This window comes from Paramisgurnus dabryanus, chromosome 23 (genome assembly GCF_030506205.2).
Source record: "Paramisgurnus dabryanus chromosome 23, PD_genome_1.1, whole genome shotgun sequence".
Taxonomy (NCBI): Eukaryota; Metazoa; Chordata; class Actinopteri; order Cypriniformes; family Cobitidae; genus Paramisgurnus; species Paramisgurnus dabryanus.
Window position 1 is genome coordinate 26,579,446 of NC_133359.1, and position 12,681 is coordinate 26,592,126.

At 42.7% G+C, this 12,681-nt stretch overlaps 1 protein-coding gene across 2 annotated transcripts in view; it reads right to left on the bottom strand.

Annotated features, from left to right (window-relative positions):
* LOC135780907 (patched domain-containing protein 3-like) overlaps positions 1–3,278 on the bottom strand; it is a 32,926-nt gene extending 29,648 nt beyond the window's left edge. Inside the window, exon 1 of one of the 2 annotated variants that reach the window (XM_065291221.1) lies at positions 3,140–3,278. The gene's annotated coding sequence lies outside the window, so the exon portion shown is untranslated. Of the gene's footprint in view, positions 1–1,879; positions 1,899–3,139 lie in introns of those variants that run through there. The other variant, XM_065291222.2, reaches the window with a different exon arrangement.
* Between the last annotated feature and the right edge of the window lie 9,403 nt (positions 3,279–12,681).

Below are 12,681 nucleotides of genomic sequence, written 5' to 3' on the forward strand. Positions count from 1 at the left end.
ACGTTTCAATGGCAAGAACAAAAACAATCTGTGAATGTCCTATTACAGGCGGAAAGGTACAAAAAAGATGTGCAATCTAGCAAGTGCACACATGAACTATAAACAGTACTAAAATGGAGCCATAAGATCTCAGTAATTAATCAGACACCACCATCTATTGTGTGAGCATTTGTGTATGAGAAGTTTTGTTGTATTTTTTTCTTTTTGTGAGAGAAGAGCAAGGGCGTAGGTTTGATTCTGGCATTGGTGGGGACATAAATAAAATGGTCGCATTGCAAAAACGGTTTATCACCGTTTACTTGACATAAACAACAGACAACTCAGTATGCACTTTACTCAGTGACATCTGACTCGCTACCCCCGGTGCCATCCCAAATTTAATGTACTATAATAAACAATTCGTTATGTCCTAGAGCCTAATAAACAGTAACTGTTTAAGTCTTTGTCAAAAAAAAAAAGAAAATCACATTGTAACATATATGAATCCATATTTACTTTGAAGAATATGCAATTAATATTTAATTCTTAATTTAATTTTGCCAAAAAAATCCCAGTGTTGAAGTTGGTATATATATCATGCTGTTTCCTGAATAACGTTTATTAACGTTTCTGTAGTTCACATTAAATCTTTTTTTCATTAACAGATAGTTAATCAGTGTGAAAAAAAATAGTTTTAAGTAGGGCTGTCAAAAGATTAATCGTGATTAATCACATCTAAAATAAAAGTTTGTGTTTACATAACATATGTGTGTGTAATGTGTATAATTATTATGTATATATAAATACACACACATTCATGTGTATATTTAAGAAATATTTGCATTTATATACTGTATAAACATTTATATAATTTATATTATATAGAAATATAAATATTTTATATATAAATATAACCAATTTTTCTTAAATATATACATGACTGTGTGTGTTTTTATATATAAATATTAATTATACACACTACACACACATATGTTATGTAAACACAAACTTTTATTTTAGATGTGATTAATCACGATTAATCTTTTGACAGCCCTAGTTTTAAGTTTAAAATGCAACATTATGCATTTACATTATGTCTACATCTGTGCAAGTAATGACCACAGTGCAGTAATGTAAAGTATTCAGCAATCATGACATGAATTCATGTTTTTACCATGTTGGGGTTATTTTCCTTCATGGATTAGGGAACATAGATATGTATATAAAGGCTAGATGGCTCGTCCGCGCTGATGGCCAATTGAGTTGAACGTCCGCATTTTGGCGGCCATCTTAGGACAGGGCGCTCGCTCACTCGTAGCATTGAGTTTTAATGATGCAGGTACTTTTAAATGACCATAACTTGCTTAATTTTTTACCGATTTTCAAACGGATTGGTTTGTTATAAACGTCAAAGATGTACCTATGACACTGAATACGTATACTAAAAATAAATAAAAAATTCATGAAACATGTAAAAGCATCCATAATTATAGCCACGTTAATAACGTTTGTAAAAAACCAAACCGTTTGTAAATCCGTTAAGAATTCAGCAAGTTACGAGCATTTTAGTTGGCGTATGTCACTCACCTTCCGTCCACAGCAGCAGGGAGCAGCACTATGGCAGCACTGACCTAAGATGGCCGCCAAGTGACGACACAGCTGACTCCGCCTTGAGCCATCTAGCCTTTATATACATATCTATGTTAGGGAACCCCTAAATAACCTTGCTACCCCATTTATAAAAGGTTGACAAAAGTTTGCAACTCCTCAGGTTAACATGGGATTGTCGTGTATTGGTGAAACGAACACTGTCCTTGAATCATTATGTGACACAACTTGTTCCGTATTTTGTGCATGAAACAGTTACAGTGGGTATAATAATACTTTCTTCCTCACTTACCTGTAGCCCGAATAATCACGCGCGTCTTGTGAGTGAACTTTGGCGCGTTGTACAAAGTGAAACCATCCTATCACACGTAACGAGTAAAGACAAGCCCATAAAGTGATGTGATTTAGAGAGGCGGGACTCAAGAATGCTAATCCAATCATATTAGCAATGTGAGTAGAGAGGCGGGACTAAATAAATGCAAAGCCAATCATAATAGCGATGTGAGTTACGGAGGCGGGCATTGCAGAGAACGAAAGCTGTTAACCGTTTGTGTACCACATAGAGCGTCATTTTTACAGAACGGGATTGCAAAAGATTTCTAATCTCATTTAAATGATTCCTGAAAAAAATATAAAAGGAGAAAATAGAAAACACAAGAATAAGACGGACATTAGTGGTTATATATAAATACAGATTAATTGTTTGGTCGAAATTATTGCTAGGGACAATTCAGTCTTCCCTGAATATTGCTAGGGACATGTCCCTAGCGTCCCACCCTAAATCTACGCCCATGAGAGGCACTGACATAGAATGGAAGAGTGTGGAACAGTTGTGAGGCGCGCTAACGATTTCAGCAGCTTTCAGTCCATAATGGCGGCCATGGCTCCGCAGCGCCATCTACAGACTGTTACCCATAACATAACAGAGTTTCGCCTCTTGGGCTTCTATACTCTTTGCTCCGCCGTAACACATCTAGCCTTCATACATATCTATGGTTTGCAGTGTGTGTTCAATAGACCATTTCAAAAGATGTAAACAACACTGGTCCAGAAGCACTTCCTGTTTCAGTTTTTTAACACTAGATAAACATTGGGATAAAATAAACCAACGGAACATATAAACCTGAATTAACTGAAGTTAAACAAACATCTTAAAGGTAATGATATACGTGAAATAAAAAAATACTGTCACAAACTGTAACAGGAAGTGTTTCTGGACCAGTGTTGTTTACATCATTTGAAATGGTCTATATTCACTACCGTGTGTGTGTGTGTGTGTGTGTGTGTGTGTGTGTGTGTGTGTGTGTGTGTGTGTGTGTGTGTGTGTGTGTGTGTGTGTGTGTGTGTGTGAGTGTGTACGTGCGCAAACGTCCGAGAAAACGTTACGCCCCTACATGTTACTTTCACTTTCTTAGCTTTCCGACAAAGAATAACGAAAAAATCTCATATTGTGCGAATAAAAACTTACAAGATTGAAAAATAAAGCACCATTATAATAACATTATCATCATGAACGTGCATGTTTCTACTTGAAGATGATAAATACACTTACTTTTCTTCAAGAACGGACAGAGCTACGGAGACGCGCAGTTTAACCAGCTCCTGCAGTGAGTGTCGCGCGTGCTCTCAGAGACAGGCATATAGAGGGTATGCATTGACGTGACTCTTCCACGTGACCACGCCGGTGTTGTGTCGAACTCAGTTCCCCCTATGTTTCCCTTAAGTGTAGTGTTTTTATAGCGTTTTCATCACGTTACATTTAGAAAGATTAAAGATTTGAATTGGTTATACTTAAAGGCAATAATATCATGTATTCTATAATACAATTTATTAAATATTTCATACATTTGACAGTTTTCTATTTCTTTTAAAATATAGCCTGTCTTTTTATTTATTTTTTCCTTTACTGTTTTTTTTAAAATGTAATGTTTGCATACATAATAAATATATATTATACATATAATATGATTCATACTGTAAAATTGACTTACCATTAAGAACAATACAGATGCACACATATACATCTCAGTAGCCATTAAAACTTTAAATATATAAATAATAAAACATATAACGTGATAAAAACGCTATAAAAAACACTACACTGAAGGGAAAAATAGGGGGAACAGACTTCGACACTGTTACGGAGGTCGGAGCCAGCTGCAAATGGGTGGGTTAGCAGCAAGTGGGTGGATCTTTTGCCGCAAGTGGGCTGTACAAACTTCCAGAGGATTTTGATTGGTTTATTTAGTATCACCTGTAGCAGCTATTTTTATGCTCCACAGTTGGTGGCGGTAATGTGTATGTGTTTTGTTGCGATCGATCAGAAAACAAAGAAGAAAACCGCTTTCACATGTCAGCGTGCTGTTGAAATGAAGGGGTAAGCTTGCTGTACAGTTTTTAGTTTTTTTAAAAAGCATTATAAGTTCTGAAGAAGACCATTTTATAATGGCGTTTGTACGCTGTTTTTAGTCTTGATGTATTAAAAAAGAATACGTTTCTGTAGTTTTTTATTAGCACACAATTACAAAATCTGTAACGTGTATGGCAAAATCTTTTTCTACAATTTGCTCTCCAGATTATGGATTCATAATAAGGTATTGTGGCTGTGTAATTTTTGTACGTTTTAGGTCTGCATTGATTTTCAAATTGTAAATGTCTTAAAGGGCGTGTTGCAGGTTAACCACCACTGTCGATTAATGGGTACATAAATCACTCAAGATATGTGTATAGTTTTTAAAATGTCTCAAAAATGGTCTTTGGGTGTTTTCACATATACACTGTTTAGGTCGGCCCAAATGACGTGTCGCTCCGAGTACGGTGCGTTTGGGTCAGTGTGAACACAACAGCCGCACTCGGGTGCGCACTAAACGACCGCTCCGAGACCGCTCTAAACAGGTGGTCTCGGAGTGGCTGTTGCCGAACTCTGGGGCGACCCACCTGTGGTGTGAACACTGCTGGACCTCGGGCCGAACCAAATACAGGAAGTTCTCCACATGTTTGAGCCACTGGGCTTTCGTTGTGACGTGAGCCGGGTGTTATATTGTGGGTTAACAACAAACAAGCCAACCCTGGTCCGTTGCATAGAGATTCGCTGTCTCCTTTACGTTTGAGCTGATGATTTTATAAATGCATAGCTGTCCTTCACACACAAATAGTGACATTACGGGCTTTTAGCAAACGGCTCCGTGAGAAAGGCTTTAATAGAACAGCTACGCAATTTCGCGTTAAAGCAAAGAAACTTCGCAAAGACGTACAATGTTTATCTCCACATCTTGATAGCTGCGCTCTCCCTGTCAAGCTGGTTGTCGTGGAAACGTGGGGGTGGTCATGAGACGGTAAGAGCTGTCAGAGACCAATGACAGCGCTGACCGTTGTCACATGGTGTACGGTGCGGCATTTCGAGTAAAGTAAAAAATATATATATATGTGAACACGGACCGCACTAACTGAAAAATGATACAATGTATTTTGGTGCGCTCCGAGGCCGCACCACGGTGCGCACCAAATATGTGAAAACAACCTTAAAGACCACTTTTTTACGTTTTTGGTATTAACCGTTTTTTTACGCAATTCTGCGATGACGTCACGTTGGGGAGAAGTGGAGAAAGCCTCAGCCAGAGCCATAGAGATAGATGAGACATTTATTGCTGTTTATTACTTACGTATATAATTTGGAAATATATAATGTGTTATACTGCAAAGTTACCATGCTAATTATTATTTATGATATATGTGGAGATAAATAAAACTTCGCAAATCTGCTGATTTGATCCATTCATGTCCTGACCACCAGGCTAGAGATTTTTAAACATCCTTAATCCACACTTACTAGTCTATCAAATAATATCTCAAATATATTGTTTTGTGAAATAAAATTATGCTTTGTTATATTGTTTATGCGATTATAACAAATCACACAATCATTTTTTATGCAGCAGCAGTCAGCAGCTGCAGCACACTCGGATCCGACCGCATACATAACAGGCGTTCGGCGGCTTTTTACATCAAGACAGACTATGCCATTTGAGGAGGAACCGCTCATTGATCACCGTATTTTTATAAATCCTGTACATGTTTGGACCTGCCGAACAGGTTGAGCACTTTTATATACTTTGTTGAGCAGAGAGGCTGCAGAGTTTGACCAGCGGGCTGCGGGAACCGGCGCACATCACGCCGCCGCCAGACGGTGTTAACTCGAAATGTATAACTATTATCAGATCGGCCCACCGGGAAAGTCCCGACTCTGCCGATTGCCATTCCGCTACTGGCTGTAAGAAAGCGAGTGCGTTTGGGTCGCTGGTCCCCGCGAACAGATGTGACATGCTTCACTCACCTTCCAGGATTAGAGACATGCTGCCAAAACCGTTTGTGCTGAAGATCGCATAAAGTTACACCCATTTCAGGCAGGATCATGGACCCCCTCAAGCCAGCATGCACAAGTATGTTAATTGTTTGTTTACTTTCTACACGAAGATATGCTAACGTTATGCTGTCTGCCTATCTCTCTATACTAGCCTATCCATCTGTCTGTCTGTCTGTCTGTCTGTCTGTCTGTCTGTCTGTCTAAAATCTGCGCTATCAGAACTGTACTTTACTCGTCTTTCTATAGTCATTCTCAATGCTCTCAAGGCGGCTTTGGTAAATTCTCTCCCCAGCGTGACGTCATACAGTGCGTTGTGGGGGAAAGGAGAATCATTGCAAACCGTTGTACTTTTTCATACTTTTTCGGGTTTTGTGATACCCAACAACATAAAATACAATGGATAACAGTTTAAATGTTTATTATCAACAAGCAAACTGCACAAATTCGTTGAAAAATTTAACCTGCAACACGCCCTTTAAACGTTTTGTAAATGGATTTGATATTACAATAACGTTACAACTCCTAATTTAATTGTAGTTATGTTTTTTCTGCGTAATCCACAATGTTATGTAATAGGCTTGTTTGAGATGAGCAAATTCTGCGCAGAATCGATCACCGGTGATCAGCGCAAGATGCATTCCGGTTAGAAAAGTGTCCGACTTACGTCTGACTTGCTCTGATGTCACGCTGACGTGTGCAAAATAACTCTCGCGATGGAGAGGCGGGCTCGTCGGATTCTACAACCGAGCGCAGTTGCTCTCCACCGACTGCTTTGCAAAAGGCACGATGGGAAAAGACTTGCTGACGACACAGTTTAATGCTCATTTGCCTGGGATTAGGCTTGTTTGAGATGAGCAAATTCTGCGCAGAATCGATCACCGGTGATCAGCGCAAGATGCATTCCGGTTAGAAAAGTGTCCGACTTACATCCGACTTGCTCTGATGTCACGCTGACGTGTACAAAATAACTCTCGCGATGGAGAGGCGGGCTCGTCGGATTCTACAGCCAAGCGCAGTTGCTCTCCACCGACTGCGTTGACGAAAAGCACGATGGGAAAAGACTTGCTGACGACACAGCTTAATGCTCATTTGCCCGGGAATGTCAGCTGATGACTTTTTAATTCTAAAAACTACACTTCCTGTAGTAGTTTTTATATTTATTCAACTTGTTCTTGACTTATGACATTTATATTATTAATAAATTCCTTTAAACTTTTGTATTGGTGTTGTATTATTTGTACTGTGTGCTGTTTATATTTCACACAGAATCGAATTTGCATTACATGACAAATATGACAGGTCCTTTCAGTGACGACCTCTTGATCAGCTTATTTGCCTGAAAAAACTTGTCATACGTGTTTTTGTGATGTCGGGTCACAGCTTTGGATGTGTGTGGAAACAGGAGAGAGTGTAGTTGTTGTTTTAGGCTATACCGCTGTTCTGATAAGTGCTACCACAATGCATTAAACGAGGCTTTTTGATATTAAAACTTTTTTGTTTTACTTGTTGATTTTTCTTTACTTGTTAATATGTTTTATCATTATTTACAATGTAAACATAAAATAAGCCAACTAAATTATGTAATAAATAAATAAATATAAAAATTATTAGACTTCACTGGTTTAAACAGTACAGGATGTACAAAGAATGTCGCAATTTTTGTGTAATCCAAGCTGTGCCAAAGTTGCTGTAGTTTTATAAATGATTGGATATTAAAAGGGCTGTCGCGACAGAAAAAAGCAACTGAATGTCCATGTTTAATAGGCTAAGATATGCATTTATTGAGAGAGTACATAAACATGATGATCATATGCGGAGACGATGTTTCCCATCTTATTATGGAGCTTCTGCTTTAACAAGTGAGCTTGTTCGGTATTTTTACCCACATATATATTTTTTTTACATATTTTCGACCAAAGAAACAAGTGATATAGCCCAGTGTAAGTTATATGGTAGCTTTAGCTTTGTCATGACTGCTGGGTGATCGATGGCTGTGTGTGGGGTATGTGTGTGTGTGTTGTTTACCTGTGGTGCCGGTTCCTTGTGTGTTCACTGACTCCGCCCCCTTGTTTCAGTAATTGTTCACCGGTGGTGTCTCGTTTACCTTTTCCTTTATATTGCACGTAGTCTTGTCTTTCGTTGCGCGCTCATTTGTTTTATCACAGTCTTGCTGCTCTGCCTTATCTTGTCGGACGCTTTCTGTCTCCTCCTCTTGTTAACCCAGGTTTGGTTTTCGGCGTCCGAAGACTCGTCTTCGCCCGGACCGCTCGCTTGTGGATTACTGGAACTCATTGACTGTATTTGTCTCTCGGAACAGCTGGTTCGCTTCGTTTCTAGGCGGAACACCAGCTGTCTCTGTTTCTCATCGGTTTGCTTCATCACCCGTGAGTGGAGTTCACCATTTCACCATTGTGGATTACATTGACTCTAATGACTGTTGTTTCTCGGAACCGCTGGTTCGCTTCGTTTTTAGGCGGTGAACAGTTGTTTCCGGGTGGCTTCATCTACATCAGGATTTCACAGTGGATTACCCCGTCTGAGAACTTGGATTTTCCACCTTCCATCTCCGCCTGTCATCCACCTTCAGGGCGGCGTGTTTCATCCCTCTGTTGCGTGTGGTGACTGGTGTTCTCGAAGGAGTGCGTGGGTGGCTCTCTCTCTCTCTTCTGATCTGTACTGGACTATCGTGTAGCGCCGACTCACTCTATCCTACTGTGGGAGTGCTTCATTCCCACAGTAGTGTCGTCATCCAGAGTGAGTCGACGGTGTGTGCCGTGTGTGGATCTACCAGTGACTTTGCTCTCCAGATCTCTCATTCTATTTTTCTCAATAAATATTGTTAACTTGCACTTGACTCCGAAGTTTTTTCCTGACAGATGAGCGCGCCACTAATGGAGTCAGCAAGTTTGGAGAGTCTGGAGGTGCAGACCGCCCTTCACCAGCAGGGGGCGGCCATCGACCAACATTCCTCATTATTGTCTGCTGCGGCCAGAGACTTCAGTATTTTGTCTGAGCAACTTAAGGAGCTCAGTAATCGCTTGGACCAAGTGACTCCTCACTATGAAGCTCCAACCACATCCGGAGGAGCCGTTTCGACTGAACGGGAGCCACACACGGCAACACCTACAACGGCGATCCCAACACCTGCAGATCCTTTTTGCAACAAAGCTCTCTCGTCTTTGCGCTCCAACCCCGCCGATTTTCTTCATCCACTTCCAAGGTGGCCTATGTTCTGACGTTACTCACGGGAAGAGCGAGAGACTGGGGTATGGCCGCCTGGGGGGCTAAAGCTCCATTTACATTTTCATTCGAGGCTCTTGAGGAGGAGATGTTAAAATTGTTTGATCGGTCACTCAAGGGAGACATGGCAGCGGCTGAGTTGGTGAGATTACGGCAACGTAATGACTCTGTTACTGACTTTGCTATCAGATTTAAGACTCTCGCTATTTGCTGCAATTGGAACGACGCGGCATTAAGAGCTCAATTTCTCGAGGGTCTCTCACCGGTCATTCAAGACGAGATTGCACTGAGGGAGCCACCCACGTCACTGGAGGCTGCCATCGATCTGGCTCTGAGGGTTGAGTCTCGCCATCGGCAGAGAGATCTGCGTCGCTCATTTCGCCATCTGATGTCGGAACCAGGGGAGACCGCTTCAGAGACGCCCTCCGAGGAGCCTATGCAGCTGGGCAAGTTTCGTATCTCTGCTGGTGAGAGAAGTCGTCGTCTGTCAAATGGTCTCTGCTTATATTGTGGCAAGCCGGGGCACCTGGCGGCCACATGTCCGGTAAAAAGCTCACGCCCACCGATGAACTTGGGAGTCTCGGTGGGCGCATCGTCATTTAAATCTCCCGTAAGCAGCACTACTCTTCCGGTCATTATTAACTCTTTCCATTCACAGGCGTTGCTGGATTCCGGTGCGGAGGCGTGTCTTTTGGATGCTGGGTTGGCCAAGTCCTGGGGTATCCCATTCATCCCTCTCTCCTCTCCTTTGTCTGCCTGGACATTGAAGGGCCAGCATATGGCTGTGATCACGCACCGCACACCCCCTGTGAGTTTGTTTGTTTCTGGCAATCATCGTGAGGAGATTGAATTTTACATTTTAGAGGATTTCACAATCACCAGTCATTTTAGGTCATGACTGGTTATCCAAACATAATCCTCACGTTGATTGGCAGAACAATGTTGTATTATCTTGGAAGTCTTCGTGTTATGTTTCTTGTCTTGGTCCTGCTCCTTCTCTTGTCTCTTGTTCTGTCTCGCAGGTTCCGGCTGTCGATCTCTCAGGGGTCCCGGCGGAGTACTCGGATCTGTATCAGGTTTTCAGTAAGTCCCGGGCCACTTCTCTGCCTCCTCATCGGTCGTATGATTGCGAGATCAAACTACTTCCCAACACTTCTCCGCCTAAGGGTCGCATATTTTCCCTAGCTAAACCAGAAAGAGAGGCTATGGATAAATACATTAATGACGCTCTTAAAGCCGGTCTCATTCGCCGCTCCTCGTATCCAGCTGGTGCTGGATTTTTCTTTGTTAAGAAGAAAGACGGGTCCCTTCGTCCATGCATTGATTATCGAGGGCTGAATGACATTACTGTTAAGAATAAGTACCCCTTGCCATTAATGTCATCAGCATTCGAGTTGTTACAGGGAGCGCGTGTATTTACCAAGCTAGATCTGCGCAACGCTTATCACTTGGTACGAATTAAAGAGGGCGATGAGTGGAAGACAGCCTTTAATACACCCTCAGGACACTGGGAATATTCCGTTCTGTCGTTCGGTCTTTGTAACGCTCCGGCTGTCTTTCAGACCATGGTCAATGAAGTGCTGGGTGACATGATTAACAGATTTGTCTTTGTGTATCTCGATGACATTCTCATCTTTTCTCCCTCCATGCAGATACACACTCAGCACGTTCGCATGGTTTTACAACGGCTTTTAGAGAATCAACTATTCGTTAAGGCGGAGAAGTGCGAGTTCCACAGGAAGTCGGTTTCGTTTCTGGGTTATGTTATTGCCGAGGGAGAGATTCGTCCCGATCCCGCTAAGGTTAAGACGGTTGCCGATTGGCCAGTACCCGACACTCAGAAGGAGCTTCAGCGATTTCTGGGGTTCGCCAATTTTTATCGGCGTTTCATCAGAAATTTTGGTCAGATCGCTAAGCCTCTTACTGCTCTCACTTCACCTAACGTATGTTTCCGTTGGAATAGAGAGGCTCAGGAGGCCTTTGATGTGTTTAAATCCCGGTTCATCTCTGCGCCTGTCCTCTCTATTCCCGATCCGGCTAAACAATTTATAGTGGAAGTGGATGCATCTGATGTCGGGGTAGGCGCCGTTTTATCACAGCGATCGTCTATTGATGGGAAAGTACATCCGTGTGCTTTTTTCTCTCACCGGTTAAACCCAGCAGAACGTAATTACGACATAGGGAATCGGGAGCTGTTGGCGGTTAGGCTCGCTTTGGGTGAATGGCGTCACTGGTTGGAGGGAACCTCGGAGCCCTTTCTGGTCTGGACGGATCATAAAAATCTTAAATATATCCGTTCGGCCAGAAGACTAACATCTAGGCAGGCTCGTTGGGCACTCTTCTTTGATCGTTTCAACTTCACCCTCTCGTACCAGCCTGGCTCGAAGAATACCAAACCTGATGCTCTCTCCCGTCTGTTCGAGAAGTCCGATTCGTATGGGGAATCGAGCAGCGGGTGAGAGAGGCCGGTCGGGAGGGGGAAGTTCCGGAGGGGTGTCCAGCGGGTCGCCTATGGGTTCCTGAGCGGTTACGTTCCGATGTCATCCGGTGGGGTCATGAGTCCAAGTTTGTCGGCCATCCAGGTATTCGGAGAACGTTGGCTGCCGTCCGTCAGCGTTTTTGGGGGCCTTCTATGTCCACAGACATCAGACAGTTTGTATTAGCCTGTTCGGTTTATGCTCGTAACAAAGCATCTAATTTACCACCCGCTGGTCTGCTTAAATCTTTGCCCGTGCCCTCCCGCCCCTGGTCTCATATAGCCCTTGATTTTGTCACCGGCTTACCGGCATCTAATGGTAACACTGTTATCCTAACTGTGGTGGATCGCTTTTCGAAAGCAGCTCATTTTATTCCCCTGCCCAAGCTTCCTTCTGCAAAAGAGATGGCTCAGGTTTTGATTAATCACGTCTTTCGGTTACATGGTATTCCGACTGATGTAGTGTCAGATAGGGGTCCTCAGTTCATCTCTCGTTTTTGGCAGGAGTTTTGTAGACAGATTGGTGCTACAGCCAGCTTGTCTTCTGGTTATCACCCGCAGACCAATGGGCAATGCAAACGGGCTAATCAGGATCTCGGTAGAACGCTCCGCTGTCTGTCGTCACAATATCCGAATACCTGGTGCGATCAGCTTCCGTGGGTTGAGTATTCTCATAATTCTATTCCCGTTACCTCTACCAATTTGTCCCCGTTTGAGCTTTCTAACGGTTATCAACCTCCCCTGTTTCCATCACAGGAACCCGAGGCAGCGGTTCCGTCTGCGTTAGCTTTCGTGCGCAGGTGCAGACGCACTTGGAAGAGAGCTAAGACACTCTTATTATCCAATTCCATACGAACCAAAGCTGCGGCTGACCGTCATCGGCGACCTCCACCCCGTTACGTTTGTGGTCAAAGGGTATGGCTTTCTACCAAGGATCTGTCTCTCCGTGAGCCTTCTCGTAAGCTGGCTCCGAGATTCATTGGGCCATACAACATCTCTAAGGTCATTAATTCGG